The 12,449-nt window shown below is 39.6% G+C and overlaps 1 protein-coding gene across 2 annotated transcripts in view; it reads left to right on the plus strand.

Moving 5' to 3' along the window:
• The window catches only part of Soat1 (sterol O-acyltransferase 1), a 78,100-nt gene that overhangs the window by 7,425 nt on the left and 58,226 nt on the right, over window positions 1-12,449 (plus strand). The window lies entirely within an intron of this gene.

Below are 12,449 nucleotides of genomic sequence, written 5' to 3' on the forward strand. Positions count from 1 at the left end.
ATATATATACACACACACATATAACTTACTAAGTCCATTTAGTATTGCTCATATGTACATGTGGTTAGGGCTGAACACTTGGCATTGGATAGCCTATCAGGAGGCTGATCCTGGAGAAAATGGAGTCTCCCTCTCAAGCAGCCATTGGTTTCTGGTAGCTTTTCAAGTAGAGGCAGGACCTTGTGGAATTCCCCCATTCACACTGGCATGTCAACTGATGTTGTCCTCATGCAGGTCTTGTTTTGGTAGCTCTATTGTTGAGATTTCATGGGTGCAACTTCCCTGTCATGTCTAGAAGTTACTGTCCAGCAGCAGGCATCCTGGTCATCTGGCTCTTACAATCTTTCCTCTTCTGTGATGTTCCCTGAGCCTTAGGTGGGGTTGCATTGAGGATGTATCATTTAGGGCAGGGCATCTCACAGTCACTTATTCTCTGTGTTTTGGCCAGTTGTGGATCTCTGTAGTCATCTACATCTGTTGCAAAAAGAAGCTTCTTTGATCCTGGGTGAGAACTACACTTACTAGGCTGGACTGGTGCACAGGCTACAAGACCCTAGCCAGGCCTCTTCCCAGTCCACATTAAGCATTTAAAAATTTAATTTAATTTGTTATTGTTATTTTATGTGTGATATGTGGGGGTGCATGCACATCACAGCACATGTTTGGAAGTCAAAATATCTCCTGGAGTGGATTTTCTGCTGCTACTTTGTAGGATCTGGGGACTGAACGTCAGGCCTGCACACCAGTGCTCTTCCTACAGAGACTTGTCTCTAGCCTCTATCTATCTATCTATCTATCTATCTATCTATCTATCTATCTATCTATCTATCTATCATCCATCCATCCACAGGGTCTTGCTATGTTACCCTTGCTGGCTTGGAACTTGGAGTATAGACCAGGCTGGCCAGTCTAGAATGCTCTACTAAGAAGTTTCAGTGTATGAAGCTCTTAATAGTGGGGCTGATGTGCATTATCGACCTGCTTTGTGTATGCTTTTCTCTGAATTCTGCAGGTCACAGCACTGTATCCTAATTGGTTGTGGAACTTTTCCCTCCTAACATAGCTTTTGTGTTCCAAGTGTTCCCCAATAGATTTTGGGAATTCTGAGAGAAAACAATACATAGTCCCTGTATGAGAAACTTAGGATTAGTGAAAGGAAGTGATGGTATTGCTTGCTAGATAAGAGTATACTGGGACCAGAGGGTGAGGAGGTCTAACAACCTTAGCAGAGTATTGTGTCAGCTGTGGTGGCACACACCTTTAATCCTGAAAAGAAAATCTAAGAAAAATAAGAAGAAAGGAAACCAGTTTAGGAAAGTGATTTAACTTGTCCCCAGCTACAAAGTGCTCCAGAGCAGAACTGAAATTCAAGCACAGAGTGTCAGATTCTCCAGCCTGCTGCATACTTCTTAGAGATGGAGTCTCACTCTGTAGCTCTCACTGGCCTGGAACTCAGAAATCTGCCTACCTCTGCCTCCTGAGTGCCAGGAATAAAGGCCTGTGCCACCACACTGAGCTAAACTGTTTTTCTTTTCTGTAAAGTTAGGATATCCAAGGGTGTTGAGATTAAGCAAAGATAAAGGGTTTAGCTACACTATGAGTGGAAAGTACATAATAACTGCTCATTAAATCAACACTGATCTGTATGTTACTGCTGTTGCTTTATACTGGGGTTAAAATATGTAGTACAAAGCTGGGCCTGGTGGTGCTTAATCTCAGCACTTGGGAGGCTGTGGGGCAGAGGCAGAAGGATTATTACCAGTTTGAAGCCAACCTAGATTGCAAAGCATGTTCTAGGGATGCCAGGGATACAAGTGAATTTCCTCTTTCTTGTCTCTAAAAACCAAAACAACAAACATACTTTATACATATAAAGCATGAGTATTCAAAAACTAGCTGCTGTTTTTCTAGGTTGATAAACATTATACTGGTATACTTTCTCATATGGTTTGGGTAATAAACTTTAATCTGGCATCTACTTTTCAGTTTATTGTATTTTAAATTTTACTCTTTAAAAAAGTGGCTATTAAAAAAATGGGTTCATATATTTTTATGTGTATGAGTTTTTACATGTATGTTTGTAACCACCCCCATGCTCATGGAGGCCAAAAGAGGGTTGGATTCCCTGGAACTGGAGATAAAGACAGTTGTTGGTTGCGTTGTGGATGCTGGGAACCAAACCCAGGTCCTCTACAAGAGCAGCCAGTGCTCTTAACTACTGAGCCATCTCTCTAGCCCTATTTATTTTATTGTTTTTTAATATTTTTATTATTTTTATGTGTATGAGTGTATTACCTGCATGTATGTGAGTGCACCCGTGTCATGCAGTGCCATGGAGGTCAGGGCTTAGGATTCCCCTGGAACTGGAGATAAGGATGGTTTGTAGCTGCCATGTGGGTGCTGGGAATCGAACCCAGGTCCTCTGCAAGAGCAGTCAGTGCTTTTAACCGCTGAGCCATCTTTCCAGACCCTAATTTTTTTTTTTTAAACAGAGTCTCCCTAGCCCCAGCTTGCCTGGAACTCACTATGTGGACCAGGCTAACTTGGGTCTCACAGAGATCTGCCTGCCTCTACTTCCTAGGTGCCTATTTATTTATTTGGTCATTTTATGGTATTCACTATGTAGACCAGGCTGGCCTTGATCTCACAAGAGATCTGCCTGCCTCTTCCTCCCGAGTGCTGGACTAAAGATGTGCACCACCATGCCTGACTCTATTTATTTAAAAAAAAATGTATTTTTATTTTATGTGAGGAGTGTTTTGCCTGCATGTATTAAAGTGCACCCACGTTGTGCAATGCCTGCAGAGGCCAGAAGAGGGCGTTCAGTCCCCTAGAACTGGAGTTATGGCTGGTTGGTTGTTAGCTGCTATATGGGTGCTCGGAACTGAACCTGGGTCCTTTGCAAGAGCAGCCAGTGCTCTTAACTGCTGAACCATTTCTCCAGCTCCAAGAATGTCTATGTTTAAATCCACATTATCCTTTGTAAAATTCTTTCCTTTTGAAAAATCTTGATTGTTTACTTCTTTTTTCCCCTTCCAGTACTAGGGATTGAACCCTGTCGGGCTTTGAGTTTGCTATGTAAGTGCTCTGCTATTGATCTACCTCCCTAGTCCTTTAAGCTTTTTTTGTCTTTTTGAGACAGGGCCTCCCTGTAGCTTCAGCTGGCCTGAAACTTGATACATAGACCAGTTTGGCCTCTATCTCACAGAGATCCACCTCTACCTCCCATGTGCTGTGCTGAATAAAGTGGGGTGTCTTAGTTTTGTTTTCTTGAATTTTTTTTTTGGTCTTTTTGAGACAGTCTCCCTGTAGCCCCAGCTGACCTATGTAGACCAGGCTGGCCTTGAACTCAGAGATGCACCTCTGCCTTTTGAGTACTGGGACTAAAGGCATGTACCACCACTCCTGGCTGTTTTGTTGAAGTTTTTTTATTTATTTATTTATTTATTTTTTATTGTGGTGCATAATCAAACTTTTTATAGTAGAGATTTGTGGTGCATAATCAAACTTTTTATAGTAGAGATATTCAGAAGTTGAACACTTACAAATTTGAAACATTTAACATCAGTACTGTCTTAAAAGTTTCATGCTGGGGCTGGAGAGATGGCTCAGTGGTTAAGAACACTGGTTGTTCTTGCAGAAGACCAGGGTTTGAATCCCAGCACCCACATGGCAGCTAACAACTTTCCATAACTCCAGTCCCAGGGGATCCAACAGCCTCTTCTGACCTCTGCAGTCATTGCATGACACGGGTGTACTGACCTACAATGCAGGCAATACACACATACACATAAAATAAAAATAATAAAAATTTTTTTTAAAGTTAAAAGAAAAAGTTTCATGGCACTTCATCCATTGACTTCTTAGATTCATTTTTTTTCTTAGTAAAAGTAGATATTTTAACATATTATGGAACAAGTTCTACACTGAATTATTTACATGTATTAATTCATTATACAATCACTCTGAAAGATAGATACAAGCTAGATCTAGGACTTGTAGTCTTATCTACAATTCTGTAAAGATTCTGTTGGAAAAGAGAAGTTGGTCCTAAAATATTGGTTCACATATCTTGAGAATACTTCTTTTCTGATAAGATTTTCTCGTTTTTTTGTTTTTGTTGTTTTTGTTTTTTTCATGTACTCTCTTTTATTTAATTTTTTTATGGGGCTTTTGGCTACTCTAACACTCCCTCCTCTGAAGAGGCAACCCTAAAATCTTATAAGGATTAGATAAAATCTCCCAAATATTTTTGACATTTTTGGCCTTTGGAATGGAGTAGGTTGCTAGGAATGGAGTATGTTACTAAGAGGCCCAAGGACATTGTGAGATTTAGCCAAGAAACTGGCTACTTTTCTTTGGGGTCTTTTTTCCCTAACTGCCTAGCCAATTCCTACCTCCTGTTCTTATCATCCTCTGAAGAGGTGACCCAACTTGCGAATAGGGAATCAGGATGCAGACTGCTCTGGCTTCTTCCATACTGAACAGGGAACAGCAGTGTGAGGCAATTGGAGTACCCCTTCAGTGGGTCTATCTAAAAGACTGCCAAATTGCATAACTTATCTGAAGAGGGAAAAGAAAGTCCTTGACTGAATAGAAGATGTGAAGGAGAAGTAAAGGCAAGGGTAACTAGCATTACAAGTTCTAGACAGGGAACTAGAAAGAAGAACAGGGCAACTTTCAAATGTTCATATGAGAGTCCATTGGAATTTCTTGACAAGGGCTTCCAAAAGCATCCCTCTATTGGCTTCCTCCTCATTTTTCTTTTGTTTGCCAAGGCTGGACTCTAGGGTGATGGATTCAGAATTTGCTTTCAGGTATTTTGATAACTTGTTTGGGTGGTTTAGAATCAGTGTCGGTTCCCTCTCAAAGGCTTCAAGATAGGGGAGAAAACAAATTTATCTATCATTTTAGGGCAATAGTGGGTTGTCTCCCTTAGCTACACATGGGCACTACAGTATTGCAGACCAAGATTTGAAGTCTTACATCTGAGCAGCACTTTCTGATTAGGAACAAAATCATCAATGAGAAATAATTGTCTAACTAACTTTTTATATGGACTTAAGCCTAATGTCTGGGAATTGTAATCCCTTGAACTCTTAAAGAAATACACTGATGGCTTTACTCTTTGGTTATATTTTCCTTTTGAGTGTTTAAAACCATACGGTTGGCCCAAATCAGTTTATTTTTACACTTAAGATTGTTTGAGGATCTGTTCCTCAGGGGTCTCATGGGCTTGGGAGGAGCCCCTGGCTCCCTTCTTTTACCACTTCTGCCTATGTGAAGATAAGTCAAAGGTCATGCTCAACCATGTCTGGCTTCACTTGGAAGCATGGAGGAGATATTTCTCTGAGTTGACCCTTCTCTTTGTAGACTGGACACTGGTTCAAGTCCATCTCGTGGTGTCTCCATGGCCTCCCTAAACAAGAGGACAGGTGACTTACCACAGTTACAGGACATTTTGAGAGATGTTCCATAGTCCCCTGGAACTTAGTTGACCTTGGAGGGTAAGGGGCAAAACTGTCCTTTGACCACATTAGTATAGGCCTCAAACTATGGTTGTTAAACATCCAGTAAGGTTATTTCCACCAGCCTGGTACTTTTAATCACCATGTGCTATGTAGATAAAGCTTGGATAAAAACAACAACTATTCTCAGATAAACCTTGACTAATATATATGTTGTTCCTTAAACTAGTTGACTAATCTATGACCTGAGAAATTTTAAGATTATGTATGTATTATTTTTGTCTCATCCTTTTTTTTTTTTTTTTTTTTCCCAAATACCTTTGACATTTTTGATCTTTGGAATGGAGTATGTTGCTAAGACGCCTAAGCACATTGTGAGATTTAGCCAAGAAACTGGCTACTTTTCTTTGGGATCTTTTTTTTCCCTAACTGCCTAGCCAATTCCTACCTCCTGTTCTTATCATCCTCTTGTCTCATCCCTTATATATCATAACAAACTTACACAGACCTTCATCACTATCACTTGCTTATGCTTTCTCACTTTTTCTGTGTATTTTGGAAAATATCTCCATTCCCACATCTTTTTAACATCTCTTACATTCTCATTTTCTTTTCTTTCTTTTTTTTTTTAAATAATTTTAAGACATAATAACATTACCAAATAAATTTTCCATTTGTTGTGAGAATTCTTTTCCTTGGGATACTAAGCAATGCTTATTCCCTTTTAAGAGTCAAACCAATGTTTCATTAAAGTTTTACTGGGGAACCAATGGATTTACTGAGCTTACTTACCAAGATATCTGAGGGGTTGCTGATGTGTATTATGACTTGAGGATATGTACACTGGAAAGCCTTTACACAGCATGGGTCATGCCTTCTCTTCCTTGCCTTCCCCAGATTGTATACTTTAGCACTCCCCAAATCCAGGAGACCATGTGTGATTAGGGCCAAATCACACATGTGATTTAGTGGCTGGATACTCTGGTGAGGGTATAATGACCCTGCTTGGCCCTCCTTTAATGAATGAGCACAACTGTCAACAAGCCCAGTTGTTATGACATTTAGCAATCAGGCACAGCTGAAGTCATGATGATGGTAGTTATTTCATGTAGAAGAGACTGCTGTTCAGCATCATCTTATTAAAAGGAGATGGAATTTAAAAGGATTTGGTGCTAGGATCCACAAATGAGGGAGAACATATGTTGTTTTTTTTTTTTTTTTCTGAGTCTGTTACTTCACTTAGTATATAGTATAACCTAGATCCACCAACTTACCTGCAAATTTCATTGTTTCATCTTTCTTTACTGATGAATAGAACTCCATTGTGTAAATGTATCACATTTTTGTTTAACCACTCATCAGTTGAAGGGCACCTAGGTTGCTTCCATCTCTTAGCTGTTGTGTAAAGATCAGCAAGAGTTCTTCACACTGTGTTCCATAGAGGCTGCACGAGTTTGCAATCCCACCAGCAGTGAATGAGCATTCCCCTTTCTCCACATCCTCACCAGCATTTGGTATCATTTGTTCTCTTGATCCTAGCCAGTCTGATTGGGGTAAGGTGATGCCTTAGGGTGGTTTTGATTTGCATTTCCTTAATTACTAACAATGTTGAACACTTTTTGAGATATTTCTTAGCCGTCTTTATTTCTTCCTCTGAGAACTCTTTGTTTAGATCTTTGGCCCATCTTTTCATTGGCTCTTTCTTTTCTCACTTCTTTGTTGAGTTCTTTCTATATTCTGGATGTTAAACCTCTGTCATGTGTCACTGGTAAAGATTTTTTTCCCACTCTGTGGGTTTTCTCTTTACTTTTTTGATTGTTTCTTTTGCTGTACAGAAGCTTTTAGTTTAAGGAGGTCCCACTTATTGATTGCTGACCTTAATTCCTGAGCAACTTCTGTCTGATTTAGAAAATCCTTTCTTACACCTACATTTTGTAAGTTAGTATTTTCTTCTAATAGTTTCAGGGTTTCTAGTTTCACATTGAGGTCTTTGACCCATTTGGAGTTGACTTTTGTTCAAGGTGAAAGATAAGGATCTAATTTCATTCTTCTACAGGTGGAGACCCAGTTTTGCCTGCACCATTTGTTGACAATGCTGTCTTTCCACCATTGTGTGTTCTTGGCACCTTTGTCAATATCAGGTGGCTGAAATTGCGTGTACTCGGGTTTGGGTCTTCATTGATGTTCCATTGATCTATGTGTCTATTTTTGTGCCAGTACCATGCTGTTTTTATGACTATAGCTCTGTAATATACTTTGGGATGTGGTATAGTAATTCCCCAGCTTTGCTCTTTGTGCTCAGGGTTGTTTTGGCTATCCAGGGTCTTTTGTGCTTCCATATGAATTTAAGGATTTTTTTTTTTTCTAATTCTGTAAAGTATGTCGTGGGGATTTCGATTGTGATTGCATTGAATCTATATATTGCTTTTGGTAGGATGGTCATTTTCGCAATGGGAAGGTCCTTCCGTCTTCTGGTCTCTACATCGATCTCTTTACAGATTTTAATTTTTCATTGTAGAAGTCTTTGATGTCTTTAGTCATATTTATTCTGAGATTTTTTTTTGAGGCTATCATGAATGAGAGGCTTTCCTTGTGCTCTTTCTCCAATTGCTTGTTATTGGTATATAGAAAGTCTACTGATTTTTGTAGATCAATTTTGTAACCTGCCACTTTACTGAACACGTTAATAGTTTTAGGAGTTTTCCTGTAGAATTTTTGGTGTCTATTAGATATAATATCATATCTGCAAAAAGGGATAATATGATCTCTTCCAATTATTACTCTTAATGTTCTTCTCTTATTGCTCTTGCAAGTGTTTCAAGAACTATGTTAAAAAGGAGTGGAGATAGTGAACGTCTGCATCCAATTCTCTATCTGCAAGTTGGGTAGTCTTTTCAGAGGTTGTGATAAAGAATAGGAGGTAGGAATTGGCTAGGCAGTTAGGGTAAAAAGACCCCAAAGAAAAGTAGCCAGTTTCTTTCCTAAATGTCACAATGTCTTAGCAACATATTCCATTCCAAAGGCCAACAATGTTGAAAGTATTTGGGAGCTTTAATCTAATCCTTAAAAGATTTTAGGGTTACCTCTTCAGAGGGCGGGAATGTTAGAGTAGCCAAAAGCCCCATAAAAAAAATAAAAGAAAAAGAAAGAGTACATGAAGTTATCAGAAAAAAGTGATGGGGAGATATGGGAGGAGTTGGAGGGGAGGGAGTGGTTATGGATTTAATCAAAACACCTTATATGCATGTATGAAAGTCTCAATAAACTATTAAAAATAAATAAATAAAATAACCTATTCTGTAGAGATACTTCTACAAGAGTTAGGGTAAAGGCACCTGCTGCAAAGTCTGACGACCTGAGTTCAATCCCTGCACCCCATATAATAGAGACTGACTGTAATTGACTCCTGTCAGTTATTAGAATTGCATCCCCTACTTGTTTCTTAGTGCCATTTGCTTGGAATATTCTTTTCCTTCCTTTTACCTTAAGGTAGTGCCTGTCCTTGACAGTGTGATGGGTTTCTTGCAGACAGCAAAAAGATGGATTTTGTTTCTTCATCCATTCAGTTAGCCTGTGCCCTTTGACTGAGACGTTCAATCCATTGATATTTAAGGTCATTATTGAAAGATGTGTATTGGTTGCCATCATTTTGATTGCTATGTGTGTTCTCTGTCTAATTTTGTGTTTCCCGAATTATACCTTTATTTATTTATTTTTTTGTTGCCCCAGAGCATCGTTTCTCTCTCTGTTCTCTGTGTTGCTTCCAGTATTCTTTGACAGGCTGGTTTCGTGGACATGTATTCTTTCAGGCTAGTTGTGTCATGGAAGATTTTTCTTTCCCTCTCAGCTATAATAGACATTTTGCTGGGTAAAGTGTTGGGCTGGCATCTATTGTCATTTAGAACTGGAAATACCTTGGCCCAGGCTCTCCTGGCTTTCATAGCTTGCATTGATAAGTCAGCTGTAATTCTGATGGGCTTTCCTTTGTATGTGACTTGTTTTTCTTTTGCTGCTTTCAGTATTCTCTCTTCTGTATATTTAGTGTTTTTACTATGATGTGTCCTGGGAGTTTCTTTTCTGATCCTGTCTATTTGGTGTTCTATGTGCTTCCTGTATTTGTATGGAGATGTCTTTCCTTAATTTCAGGAAATTCTCTTCTACAATCCTGTTTAATATCTGATCAATACCATTAAACAAATTCTTCTCCTTCCTCTATTCCTATAATCCGTAGATTTGGTCTTTTCATGGTGTCCCACATCTCTTGCATATTCCATTCCTGTGTTTTTAAAAATTTTCTATAATCTTTGCTTGAGTGATCCAATTCTTCAACTTTATCCTCCACTGTTGATATTCTGTTTTCCATTTAATTCATTCTCAAGGTGAGGCTTTCCCCTGTTGTTTCAAGTTTGCTTATTGAGTTTTGCACTTCCTTCTTCATTTCTGCCCGTTTTCTTCAATGTTTCTATCTCTTTTGTGAATTCATTCAGAAGTTTATCCCTATCTTCTTTTAGTTCTTTGATTTGTTTATTCATGTGTTTTTAAATTCATTGAATTCCATGATCATGTTTATGATTGTTCTTTTAAATTCAGTGTCCTGGGCTATCTCCAGGGGGTTCTCCTCACAGAACTCTTCTACATGACTGGTGGAGTTTGGTGGGGTCATAGTGTTTTGACTTTCCATTTTATTTTTCTTTGTGATTTTGGCATGTGAATTTCTTTTGTTGTTTATGATTCTGATATGAGAATTATGTTGAAAGTCCTTTCCTTATTGGTTATGTAAATCTGGTTGGTACAGGTTTCAGGTTCTCTCAGGTTTTATTTTGGAGGTAACTGATGGCTTCAGATCAGCTGTTCAGGAGCACCCACAGAAGCCCAAGTCAGGTTCCAGTCAGGTACACTCAGGCTTCCTTCTAAGGTTTGGACCCCACCAGGTGGAGGCAGCATCCCAAAGCTCTCAGGCAGTCCCCTGCGTTCTCAGCCCCTATGCAGAGGGAAGCCAGAACCCAGCACTTTAGGAGTTGGATCCCACCCTTTCAGGCTGTTTGTTAGGATCTCAGCCTTAGCCTACCAAAGCCAGATCTGCCCTGGGGCCTTGGGAGGGGCTTCACGAAATCCCAGGAAGGGGGATGGGTATGGTGCAATTAGGGGAAGCTCATCACCATGATCAGAGGAGGCAGGGTCTGATAGGTGGAGGCAGGATCCTGGTGCTCTCAGGCAGTCCACTGCGTTCTCGGCCCCTATGCCAGAGGGAGGCCAGAACCTGGCACTCTCTGGAGGTGTGCTGAGATCACAGCTGCTACAACGATCTGTTTTGTTAAATATTTGAAGGCAAAATGTTTTTTGGTTGACTGTCGAGGCGTGTCAGTTTCTCCTCATTCTGTCACTCATCTTTGAGAAGAATGCACATGACATTGTTACCACAGATACAGTAACTGTCTCTGACTCACTTCTTAACTTTATAGCTTTCCATACAATTATCAGTAAAAATCCAAGCAATTTGGCTAAAGGGGTATTGTCTCTTAACAAGTGTCAGCATGGAGAAGGGTTTTTGTTAAAATTTAATTTAAATTATGTATACATATGTGTGTCTATATCTTAGTATATGCACATGAGGGCAGGTGCCTGCAAAGGACAGAAGAGGGCATTGGATACCCTGGAACTGGAGTTATAGCCAGTTGTGAGCTGCCTGGCATGGGTTCTGGTATCCTCTGCAAGCTTTTAACTGCTGAGCCATCTCTCCAGCCCCTAGGCTTCTTGATTAACCCTCTTTTCACTCATGGAATGTTTATTCTTCAAGACTCAATCAATGGTCTTTCTTTTCTGTTGAAATCATTACCTCTTTTATTGGTCTTTCAGTGTTTGAGCTTGAGGTACCTGTAGTTGTTACCATTGCCTTGGTAATTAATCAGTAGATCTTGTGGCATCCTGTGTGTCTTTTCCTGAGGCGATATAAAATTAGCATCTTTCCTCCAAACCTGACAGCACCAGCAGCCCAAGGAATAATTCATTCAAATGAGTTGATTGTAGGTTACTTAAGGAGCTTTGGATGACTACAGACGTGTACATATCCCCTCTACCTTACCAAGCTCCTGTAACAGAATTGAGGCAAACCTGGCTTCAAAGCTCTACCTAGTGTGACTGCAGGTTTGCTCACATAAGGCATAGATAAATTTACAGTGTTAAGGCAGGAGAGGTGATCTGGGCTCAGACCCCATAAAGCACAGACAGAATCATACTGTGGGGAAGTTTATTTGTTTACTTGTACTCCATCCTTGCCCTTCTCAGGGATTCTGCTGATCTTGGCAAACACTGTTCAACCATGGGAAGCATGGCTTGTTTTACACTGCAGTCTGACATGCAGAACAGTTCAATTGTGTCTTGCTGAATAATGGAGTTACTTTGGCTAGGAGTCAGAAGACTAATCAGATCACATATCTTTGTAGATATCTTTTGCTATTAAGTTTTCATATATTCAATTTTGTTCAGCAAAATTGTTCTTTAATAATGGGGCCTATGGGACTTTCAGAAAGATGGCTTATTGTTTCAGAATACTTGGCTGCTTTTTCAGAGGACCCAAGTTCAATTCCTAGTACCCATGTTGGGTGGCTCACAACTGCCTGTAACTCCAGTTCTAGGAGACCCAATGCTCTGTTCTGGCCCTGAGAACACTCACACAGGTGCATACATATACAGACAGACACACACATACACATGAATAAAATAAATCTTTGGCAGGGGCGGGGTGGGGAAGAATAAGAGCTAAAAAGTCCCTTTGAACTTGGACATTAGCCAATCACTCAATAGGGGCTAATTTATTCAAATTCATTACAATATCTTACACCCAGAAACTACTTAAATGATTAAAATAAAATCAGAGAAAGACAAATATCATCAGTTTTTACTTCTTCTAAACATGGTAGTATTATGAAATTTAAGTAAACTAGATAATTAGGTAAAAGCTTTTTTTGTCTTTTTTTTTTC

This window comes from Nannospalax galili, unplaced genomic scaffold, assembly GCF_000622305.1.
Source record: "Nannospalax galili isolate Female #2095 unplaced genomic scaffold, S.galili_v1.0 scaffold429, whole genome shotgun sequence".
NCBI lineage: Eukaryota > Metazoa > Chordata > Mammalia > Rodentia > Spalacidae > Nannospalax > Nannospalax galili.